This window comes from Acanthaster planci, linkage group LG03 (genome assembly GCF_054643075.1).
Source record: "Acanthaster planci isolate LZ-2023a linkage group LG03, COTS_SCS, whole genome shotgun sequence".
NCBI classification, from domain to species: Eukaryota; Metazoa; Echinodermata; class Asteroidea; order Valvatida; family Acanthasteridae; genus Acanthaster; species Acanthaster planci.
The window spans coordinates 1,753,777-1,765,904 of NC_141779.1; the positions used below are offsets into that span (position 1 = coordinate 1,753,777).

A 12,128-nucleotide genomic window follows, 5' to 3' on the forward strand; every position below is an offset into this window, starting at 1 on the left:
TCGGTTTCGCTTCAGGAGGAATTATATTGCAACCTGAAAAAGGTATAATTAGCTGGAATCCCCAGAATTTCGGACGTAAATTTGATGACTTTTTGGTAGATAACGTCTCGTATAGCATCTTGTCTACGACTGACTGTAGTTTGACGTCATGGTGTGTGTTGCGGTCAAGATGTAAACTACGGCTGCATCCGAATCTCTTGTCAAGAGCTAGGTATAGGTCTTCGCTCCATTGGAAATGCGTGGAGACGCGTAGACAATAGACCCAGCCGTAGCTCTGAAAGCCCAAGCCTCAGATGGTCGCGTTTGTCCAGGCTTTGGGGGTAGGAAATACATGGTTTTTTATATTGATGCAAATTGCTCGCATACAGTTTTGGGAAATGCTTTTTTTTTTCTCTTTGCAATAGTGGCCATTTTTTTGATTTACATTACGAAAAAAATAATAATTGCATTATCTTCAGCTCTTCGTCGTACTTGTGCACACTTACAGGGCACACTTTCAAGCGCGCCAATCACCAGCGCTGTTTTATCCCCTGTTTGATACCCTGCCCAATATGTGCACAAGTTGATCGACGACCAGTTTTCCACGGTGGCGCGAGCATTAGCATTACAATGCCTACGCACAAGAACGCATGTGTGGCCAAGTTGGCGGGTTCGTTCAAATGTGACTTCACAGGAGGTGAATTTAAAGGTGAGAACTGAGACTGGCTTACCATCCAACAATTGAAAATAAATGGAGAAAAGACGGCAAAGATGATAACGAGATTTCTGTATTACAAACTCCACAAGTTTGGGCTTGGCTTTGTTGATTTTACACTGCTTTTGCTGTGGTAAAGTGCACCCTGCATTTAAACATGGCGGCCCCACAGTGACTGTTAGGCATGCAGGCTGGGATTTTAAAGAGGTTCCTTTGGTTTCTTAACTTTGAAGCAGTAATGGAGAGACGAAGAACACTCCTGTGAGACCGTTTTCTGGATTGTTGCACATCTGAGATGTATTTTGACACTTTATTGTACTCAGCAGGTCTGGAAACAGCTCACGCTATATAAACACTGTAGGCCTAGCCTACTTCTGATAACAGCCCAACAGTAAATGTTAATAAAATAAAAAAATAGGCCTAGGGAGTAATAGGGGCCTATGTACTGGTGTGTTGTAAATCTGAAACATGACTTTTGGCCAACAAATTTTTCAACCAATGAAAATCTCCAGCCTGTATGTGGGGCCAAAGTTACTAATTTGATAGTCAAAGAGTAGTCTAAACAACTGGAGGATAGTATGATTTGATGTGGGAAATGAAGAGACAACATTACTTTACACCCCACGAGAATTTGTCAGGAAGTCAAAGTCTTTAAAACTAACTAGACCTATCCACTGAGGTTCAGAATTATATAAATACATTATACAATCTGTAATTTCTACATATTTCAGTGAACCTGGTAAAAATGGGGTAGAAAGTAGGCCTCATACTTAAAGTCTGTGTTGCATGGAACCATGCATGGAGATCTCTACTGATTGCATGATGCAAATCTTAAAATTGGAGGTTGTGCTAATCATTTCTAAATACAATTTGATTATTTTCAAAGATTTTTTTTGCCAAAATGATTTTGGTTATTACCGTAAAATCTTTTTGTACTGAAAATACAATGGGGAAAGGTCTAGTTTCCAAGATAACTGTCTTCATTTTTCTTGTTCATCTGTCTATGTGCTGTCGGTATGTTTGTCAGTCTATCTGTTATTCATCTGTCTGTTATTCCGTTGTCTCTCCCCCTCTCTCTCAGTCATTCTCATTCAGATACGAAGGTTATTGTGGCAGCACTTACCATTTACATGTATGTTTCCTTCCTCAAATTAGTTTTACTTATTGTTCATGGTTGTAGACTGGAATGCTAGTTAGCTTTTGTGATGGAAATGAGACGTTGGCTGGATTGTTTTGTGAGTGATAGATCTGATGTAGTCAAATATGCAGTAGTCTTTTTCAAGCAGTGAAAATTTGTTTATTCCCGTCTTTGTGCAAAACAAATCATGATATTCTTGCAATGGGGGTTTCCACAAGAATGTGAAACACATAAATATGAAGCCAGCGTTGAACTAAACGTCATCCTGATGGTCATTAGCTTGCAAAAGTTATTAAAGCCAGATTCAAGGGCTTAAAAATCAGGTGCACTGTGATTTTGTTCTGTCACAGCAACACATTGCTCAACCGAAAGTTCAATTGATGTTTGAATATTGTAGAATTTAGTTTATTTCTGTCATGGAATGATACTCAATTCTAATGACGCTGTTGTATGAAGAGGCTCAATATCTATTTTAAATAACATTTGCACTTTTGGCTTTATCATGTGTGTCATTACAAACATCCATTGCAAATATATATGTAGGGTACGTGTATATCTTCAGTTAAACCCCTACATGAAATGTTTTCAACTGTTTATGTTGCACTCTATGTTGGCAACACACGGTGCGGCGTCTCCATGTGAGAATACGGCATGCACAAGTATTGAACATTGGCTACGGCTCTCCACCGCTGCTTCTTTTGATCAAAATTTGAAGCCGTATCGCAGGAGGCGGGACTGGATTATGGCTACCCCTGTAATGCACCAGCCAATAAAATGCCATGTATAACTAGATTGATACACCTGCAGTGCTGGGTGCACATACATGAATTACAAATTGTCAATCAGCTCTCTCCATCTTTCCGATCCTTCAAAGCCCTCTGAGAATCGGCAAACAGGCTCCTCCACTCATATTTTCTTGCCATTTTTTTCATTTTGCATGTTTTAATGACTGTTATGTGCATTCATTTCAGCTAGAGCACAAGCCGCTGATGAGTCGTTGCTTACAGGACGACCAGCTTCTTGTCATTTCTCGATGATGGCCACTGTTGTTAAGGTGATTGTACTGTGATCTCTTACTGTAGCCTTCTTGGTAAAACGTAAGTGATCTTTTGTTATTGGTCATCCCAAAGGTTGGATTCACTGATTGAGTCTCCTGTGAACTCATTGCCTCATGTCCTGTAGACCTAGTACATTAAGACCTACCACACCTTACTGTCTTATAATATAGCTCGTGTAAACAAAGTGTGACTTCATTATGTCTATCTAAGGATCATGCTTGGTGAATACATTTATTTTGCCCAAATACCGGGTGACATGTATATGGGGAGCTATAAAGGTTAAAATGGTCCCCCAAATCCTCTGATTTTGTTATGATTTCACATGCTCTCTTGGAGGTTACAGTTAATACTGTTTATAATTTGGGAATGTTTTCTGCAGAGACTGTGATCTCCTGTATTAGCCTTAACTTGGACCGAGAGAGAACACTATTTCCTTGGCATCAGAGGCTCCTTTGGTACTAACTTTGCATCACTGGTTCATGAACGACTAGGACATGGTAGCAGCCCAATCGCTACCAACAAAATGAATACTCCCAACCAACACGGCTCTCTTCAACAAATTAAGTTCTGCTTCTACTCAAGGCAGATTGAAGAGATTGCTTGGCTGAAAAAACAGGTGGGATTGTTTAAACATAACCCCAGATCAACACTCCTTGTTTTGCAGGCTTGCACATGGCTGAAAACAAATCTTAAGAACTGGAAAAAGTAGAGGGATGTAATATGTTAAATTGCTGCTTACAGGCTTGAGGAAAAGGACTTTTTGGGAAGTGTTTATGTATTTAAGGTGTTTTGAAAAACAAAATATACTGACTAGTCAAGCAACAATTGAAAAGAAATGGAAAAATGACAACTAAGAAGATTTTAAGAAGATTTATATGAGAAACTCCAGTGATGTGGGCTTGTATATTATTTGGCCCTGATCTTTGTTGGTTTGACACTGCTTTCAATGATGTTTCAACTACTGTTGTAAAGTGCACCTATATATTTTGAAATTGTGGCCTCCACATATGTGCAGTAATACAGATTGGAATTCAAACATGGTTTAGTTTTCCTAGTTTCAGTAGTTTGACAGAGAGACAAGAGCAAGCTAGTCCCTGGAGGCAGTTCTCTGGAGTGTAGCAAATCAGAGATATCTTATCACTGGTGACACTACTCGACAGGTATGGAAACAGTCTACATCATATTCTGATATTAGTCCATGGTTATGGTAATAGTGAAATGCCTGGTTGTTATGTAGATCTTGACCTTGGGTTTTGTCTTTTAAGTTTTCAACTAATGAGAATCCCCAGCCTTTAAGGTTGGATTGAATTAAACTACAAAAAATGGATGGAATTTTTTGGTATGGTTGTACAATTTGTGCCAAAGTGAACAGAAACAAGACGGAAGCTGCATCTACAGGCTGCTTGTAGTGAATGAGGAGTGTACTGAAATGAAATGTCCTCATTCCTGGATCAAAATCACGTACAAGGATGAGTGTACACATTCCACAAGGGTTGTTTAAAAAAATCTGGACTTGTTTTATTTTATCAGCCATCTTTTTACTCACTGAAGCCATCCTTCTGTGTCAAATACATTAAAGGTGCAATGCATCAGGTTGTTACAATATGGCACGCTAGCCCACAGTAGGTACAATTCGCTCTTTGCACGCTGCCGCCCCAAGCATGCAGAATCTTGATCTTTACAAAGTTGGTTCAGTGATTTCCATGTATGTTGCTTCGTCATTCTGTGCATGCTGTGTCGGATCTTATACCATACGATTGGACAATGTTTCAGAAGCTGATTGTGACATGATTGTACAATCTGCCAGATTGAGGCTCTCCATGCCTATGGCGGCAACATGCAGAATAAATAACGTGTGTGTCCAGAGTTTCTTTCATGATATCCTCAACACAAGACAGGCTTCTATCATACACACCAAGGATTCAACATTGGCTGGGAAGTATGATGTAAGCCATCTTCACAATAATTCTTTTGTGTTCCACATGCCTGGAAGAAGGTCATTTAGGGAAGCACTTATGACTTACTTTTCTCCATCTTTCTCATTCTCCACTGCCCTCTGAGAATCAGTTAATCCAAGCTAATGCACTCATGTTGTATTGTAATTTCTTCCTTTTGCATGTTTTTAATGACTGTTGTGTGTGTCCATCTCAGCCAGAGCACAAGCTGCTGAGTGAGCCGATGTTCATGGTACATCCAACCTCTTGAGGATGGGGTTCCTGTGCTCGTTGTTGAGGTGATCGGACTTTGATCTCTTGCTGCTGCCTGCTGGGTAAAAGGTACGTGCGTCCAATGTTGTTGGTTACTCCAAAGGTATAATTCACTGATTCAGTCCCCTGTGGACTCATATATATTTCATATATGGACCCAAAACATAATGATGTCAAGCTATTATTTTTTACTTGGACAGTTAATGCTTCCCCATCTTACTGCCTTAGGAAACTAAGCATGACGTCATTATGTTACAGGTCTCTTGACTTTTCCAAAAGTTGACAGGGACGGAGGTCCTTCTCTGTGGATTAATTTAATTTTCGCGTAAACCTGGGTGACATACCTGTGTATGGGGAGCCATAATTTAATACCATTGATAAATTTTGGATGGCAGGTAAAACATGAAATATCAGAGAGTGTTTGGCCCAACCCCTTCGGTGTATGCAAAATCCTATTGAATCAGACGATTTTGGACTGTCTAAATTTTCTTCTTTCTTGGGCTGTTGAAAGAGCCCAAGAAAGTCGAAGCTTTAGAATTATGTCTTTTCAGGAGTTGTGTTTGCTGATCAACCAACAATTGAAGAGAGTTGAAACAAAGGTCAATACGAAAATGAGAGTTAAAGACTATAAAGACATCGCAGTGATGTCTACTTGTATGTTATTCAGCTCTGATCTTTGTTGACTTGATTCTGTGGTTTTATTAGCTGTAGCATTGATGAAGAGACAAGACCAAGTCCGTTGGAGACAGTTTTCTGGAGTTTAACACATCACTGGCAACTGGCATTACTGACGACACAACTCACTCGGTAAGCACTTTATATCATGTTCTGATTTGAGCCTAACAATGAAAGTCATGTTCCAGATTTTGAACAATATCTGTATATAATTTTGTATACATGTACAATTGTTCTGTAAAATCTGGAGCATGGCTTATCAGGCTCTACTCTTGAGGATGACGAGAGCATGCTGGATGAAACGTCAAGCACACACTCTACAGTTCTTATCAGAACCATACCTCTTCCAAGGGAGATCTATCCACATGATGTAACCACAAGCCCTGTTTTTAGTCTCCACCATGTAAAGCGTCAAGTCTTATTTAATGGAGGTGAACACTTAGGGCAGTTATGTTTCCTGGTTTCCCATTTGTAAGTTGGTCTTGTAATTGGATGGTTTTGCAGCAAATTTGGCTCTATATAAGGCCTTATCCAAACTAAGCTTTTGTCTGTGACTGTGGGGTTGGTGAAAATCAACTGATCTTGTTGTCATTTTGTTGAACATATCCACTGAAGAATGTTTGATTCTGATATTCCCAAATTTAAGAGAACTATACACAAATGAAGGCAAAAGCTTGGGTCAGTCATTGTGTCTACTAGTAATCTTCTCCCTCTTGTACTCGTTAGTCAATCTGTTTTAGTAGTTAGTTTAGCCTGTGTATGACGATAGTCTTCAAATGGTCGAAAGGTGTATCTTGGTTAATCATGATGAGTACCATCTCTTCAATTATTCTTATTTATTTGACCATCACAAGAACAAACAAAGCAAAATTAAACACAAATTATTAAAAAAAAAAAAGCACAAATACAAGTAAATATAAGCAGTGGCAGGAACCGGGGATAAAAATCTGAATACATAACGAGACAAATATCAGTTATGCGGGTCATCAGGGACTGCAAAAGTAAAATAAACTACTATTACCCCCGTTTATGCTCATATCAATAGCAAGACAAATTAACCAGAACAAAGGAAACAGTAGTCTCCACACAGGTGATAAAAATGACAGCCCAAAAAAGAGAAAAAAAATATCTGAGGAGAACGTTTCATTTCCATATTTCCAAACGTAAGAAAATTATCCCGCAAAGTGAAGGCCATGCTATAAAAAGAATTTTTTTTACTCGTTCTTTTTAATCATGTGAATTTACTCATTTAAAAAATATCCAGTTTTAATCAAGTCCTCTGTGCCCTCCTTTTGAGGTGATTTTATTGGCTTGTTGGTAATTTTGGTTTTTTGTCACTTATTATTCATGTGATGCCTTTAATTGTAAATCATGTCATCCTAATTAAACACTTGTCTGTGATTTGTTTACGCCTGTACTCAGTACCACAATTACGGCCAAGATTTGGACTCTAGCACTGTGCCTATCTGTTCTACGCGTTAGTCTTCTGCTGCTGGTCGAACAGTGATACGCTCCATGCTGTGACATGCTCAGCCTCAATAAAAGTAACAAGAGCATGATTTTGATTTCGTCAACATAACAGAACTGAATTTGCAACTGTTGCAGTGACCGTTTGTCTTGTGGTGGCAACAAAAGGTTTTGTTGAAAGGTTGCTACTTTGCGTGGTTTTTCTGTACCATCTGGTGTACCTCAAGGAAGTGTCTTGAGCCCAATCCAGTTCTTATGTATACCAACGACTTTCCTTATCACATCTTGTCAGCTAGCACTTTATTTGGTAACAGTGCTCTTGTGTACAGGCCAATATAATGTCAGTCTGATGACCTTCAAGACATCCATGGCTTTCAAAGATGTTGTCATGCTAATAAAATGCATCTCAATACATTACTAAGGAAACCAAAGTTTTGCTTATGCTAGGATGGTCAAAGAAAATAGTGGACCTGAATTGTACCTTAGTTAACATGCAGTTTGAAGCTGATAATGAGTACAAAATTTCTTGGGAAAATCTTGTTATGTCACTACCAAATCAAACCGACTTAGTATGTCTTGCTTTCATCTTGCAAGTTTCTAGTGTTGACTATTCTGGAATACAAGTAGCCTATCTGGTACCTTCACAACAGGAACCTTATACATTGACAAATTAGAACAAAATTCAACGTTGAGCAACCAGAATAATTTTCTAGTGAAGAAGATTTAAAATGGATTACACGGATTGGTTGCATATGTACATTGAATTTGTCTTTACGTGAATCTAAAAGCATCCATCTTTTGCTTACATTTGTTGTTAGAGGTCTTCATAGAGCTTTTGACCGTGAAATAGTCTTAGTGAACAGGTGGTACATTGAAACGATCAGGCTGGACAAACCTTAGGGCACTAATTCTAACACTTCATCATTTTGCCAATTACATGCTCTTGAGATGACCTACATGTACCTGAACGTTTGAGAACTGAAGTGGTTTAAATAACCCTTCAACACGGGATCAACTCACCAAGTACCCACTTGAATTTGAAAGTATATGAAACTTGACAGAGTACTGATTGAATTTGCAGTGGAGTACCCTTGTAATAAGGTCGTTGGGACTGGCAAGTTGTGGGAGGGTCACTGTGTTGTTTGGTGCAAGGAAGCACAAAATGGGGGGATTTGCATACCTAGGATTTGCCATGTGGGCCAGATGTGTCAATGGTTTTGCTTTTGTCGGTATTCAAGTGTATTTTGTTATTTCGTGGTGTCTTTCTGTTTTTTTCGGTTTTTACACAATAAATTTCTTTTATTGTTTTGGGGGTACTTATTGTTTAATTGATTGATTTGTTTCTGTAATTAATTTTTTTTTGGTTATTTTAATGTATTTGTATGTCATATTTATATTATTTTGCCAATTGTATATATTTTTTCTGTTTGATTTATTTATTGCCATTTCTTGAATCTTGTGCTGTTACTGTATTGTGTATGTGTGTGCACGTTTATGTAAACCTGGAGCTTCAGAAATGAAGTCTTACGGGTGACAGTTATTGGATTAACTGTGCCTCTCCGGGCATTTGTAAGTTTATGTTTGTGATCTCAGTGTATTTTGTGTTATGTGTTTTTGTTTAATGTTGCTGTGTTCTTTATCTTGGAAAATGCCGAATAAATGAAATTGTTTCCCTCATTGTACACACGTTATTTAGTCTCTTTTCGACGAAGAGTTTTTATCTCCGAGGTTAAGTAGGTTGACAAATGGTCCGAATGGGCGAGCTTGGGGTGACTCGACAAGGATGCAAATTTCACTATCCCCTGGAGAAAATTTTATTTCGATATTTGGAAACATTAAACAAAAAGGTTTCATATTTTTTTGGTTTTGCATGCTACACACGTCAAATACACGCCACGTTGTCTCCATATCCGATATTAAATTGTCAAGAGATGGGCTGATCCTGGAGTCTTTGGAAAGGTTATATGTTTATCATCCAAAAAGAAAATTTCATGCCGTTTTGCAACAGAACAGACATGGGGGTCAGAGTTTTCCTTAGACATGCTCCCTATTTCGTTCGTTTTCGCTTTGTACACACGGTAGTCGGTCTGCGTCTGCCGCTACATGTCTCCATAGCCGAGTTTACAGTAAATATTCTGAAACGGTCAACATGGGCTGACATTGATATCTTCAGAGACGGTATATATTCCTCTGTCCATTGAGATAATTTTCCTGTCCATATTTAAGCTGAAGCCTTGGAAATACCTGCGAAAGAAGGCTAGAGTTGTCCCACTGCTCTTTGTTCTCACTTTACCGAGACATTTCAGCGCACAGTGTGATCGCAATATTTTAGCCAAAAAAGTTTCCAATTGCTTGAAATGTGGTAGACATGATGACAATCAAAGGGCACATGTTCCTCTATTCATTGACGTAGGTTTCATATTCATAATATGCTGAACAAGGCAAGAGATCTTGGCTGTGCCAGTGCTTCCTGTGTTTTTGCGATTTGTCCTTTGGTCACACATTACTGGTCTTCCCAGCAGCAAATCCAGCTTCAGCGTTGGGGGGGGTTCAAACTGAATACAGTTTCGGGCCTATTCAGCATGATTTTGGGGAAGAAGAACTTTCAGAAGCGTGACGGTCGTGACATCCTTGTTTTTATGTCTTGGTATTGTTTTCTTAGGGTATTGGTGCTGATATACCCATTACTCCCTTTCTCACACACCTACAAAGTATTTTTAGTGAACAAAATTGTGGCAGGGGCATGCCCCCCACCCTTGCGTCCACTGGCTGGACCATTGCCTCTTCCTGAGCAGAGAATGGCTTCATTATATTCGAGCATAAAAGTGCAGAAATTTGTCCAAATGTGGCATTCATGGCGGCATCTGAAATAGTACATACTCCTCTGTCCATTAGTCGAAGTTTCAGATCCAAATTTGTTATTATTAGGGAAATACCCATCGAAGAAGGCAAGAGTTCATGTCTCACTGCTTGTTATTTTTGTGCAATTGTCCCTTTGTAGACACTCTACTGATCCTCTTCCTGCGCACATGGCTCAATATTTGCGCACTAGGGTCCTGATGCTTGCTACTTTTGTTCAATTTCCCTTTGCCACATTTTACCGGTCCTCGATCTTCCCCAGTAAAGATGGCTTCCCATACCCGGGCTTTACAGGTCTAAAAGTGCTTCAAATCTAAGAGTCTCAGCGACATATGAAAGGGCACACTTTCCTTCATCAGATGACATAGGTTTTATATTTCTAGTTATTGGGGAAATACACGAAAAAAGAAGACAAGGGATCTGTAACTGCTTGTCAGATTCGTGACTTTTCCCCTTTCTCCACACTTTAGCAGTCCTCTTCCCGCACAAAGATGGTTTTATGTATTCGAACATAACAGGTGTGAAGATTGTCCAAATCTAGCAATCCTACCACTATCCGAAAGGGCGCATGTTCTAATAATTGATACGTTTCATATCCATCCTTGGTGTGTTTAGGGAAATATGGGAGAAAGAGGACGAATTTTTCTCAGACTGCTTACTGTTTTTTGTGAATTTCTGCATTCGTCCTCACATTACCATTCCTCATCCCGCGCAAATACAGCCCCATATGTTCGACCAAAGAACGTCTAAAAATTGTCTAAATCTGGCAATCCCAGTACCGTGTAAAAGAGCACGTTTCACGTCCATGTTAGAAAAATGTTGGCGAAAAAGGCAAACCTTGTCCTACTGCTTGTAACTTTTGTTCAATTCTCTTTTCTAGTACTGCCTGACAGAGAATAAGTTCCACTCTCTATTGAAGAAATTTTCATTATCCTCTTGTTCTAGATCGGGAAATATTAGCAAAGGTAGGCAAGAGTTTTTGTCCCACTACTTTTTACTTTACCGTTCGTGTTTCCGTGCATAAATGGCTCCATATGTTTCAGTATAAGGTTTGAAAATTGTCCAAATATAGCGTTCTTGACAGCTACTGAAAGGGCACTTGTTCTCCATTCGTTGACGTATTTAAAGTTTCAGGAAAATTAAATGAAGTTAGGAAAAAGTTTGCATTCCACTGCTTGTTTTTTTTTGTTGTTCACCTCTTTTGGTTAAATTTGTTTCATTGTGCTATTATTTAGGACTTTTAATTTTAGGCCATTTAATTATTTAGGTATTTATTAATTTTGCTTCTCTACCCTTAAGTTCTCAACTTCGTACATATTCCACTCATCTTATTTGCTGCATTTAATCCTTCTCAATTGCACATATTTAAAGCTCCTAACATCTAACTATTTCAAGATCTGAAATCGTAAGTAGTCCAAGTTTCAAATCTTGCAGTTATTTCTGAATTTGGTGATTTAGGTATTTCGATATTTTGTCATTTTGCTATATGACCCTTTAATTTTGAAATTTGTTCACCTATCTCATTTGCTGCTCAACCATGTTTATTCCAGTCTGAATTCCAACATAACTAAAGGTGCATGGATCAAACCTTTTGAAGAAATCAATTCCTCAATAGTCCAAGACTCAAGTTTAGATAGAGATAGTTTGAAATTTGGCTGTTTAGTTACACTGGTATTGAGTATTTTCTTAGCCCTTCTTTTAACTTTGGAAATTCGTACATATTTTAACCTAACGCATTCGCTGCATTCCGATGTTTTCCCGTCTGAATATTCGTAAGTAAAGCTCCAAAAATCTAACCTTATCAAGGAATCACAACCTGATTAGTCCAAGACTCAAATAGTGGTATTTACACATTTAGCTATTTATTTAGACAGATACTGAGTCTTTTGTTTCCTCCGCCTTTACTTTAGAAATTCGTATATATTTAAGCCTGTTTTATGCCTTTCTTTCCGATGGTTTTCCGTCTGAGTTCCAACCTAACTAAAGCTCCAAAATCAAGATGTTTGAAGAAATCCATTCCTCAATATTCC

At 38.6% G+C, this 12,128-nt stretch overlaps 1 long non-coding RNA gene across 1 annotated transcript in view; it reads left to right on the top strand.

The window, feature by feature from the left end:
• Window positions 1-577: 577 nt before the first annotated feature.
• Window positions 578-12,128, top strand: part of LOC110990889 (uncharacterized) — a 445,142-nt gene continuing 433,591 nt past the window's right edge. The window contains exons 1-3 of the long non-coding RNA XR_015424674.1: window positions 578-688; window positions 2,804-2,886; window positions 3,270-3,297. This is a non-coding gene — a long non-coding RNA (uncharacterized LOC110990889). Of the gene's footprint in view, window positions 689-2,803; window positions 2,887-3,269 lie in introns of the transcript that reaches the window.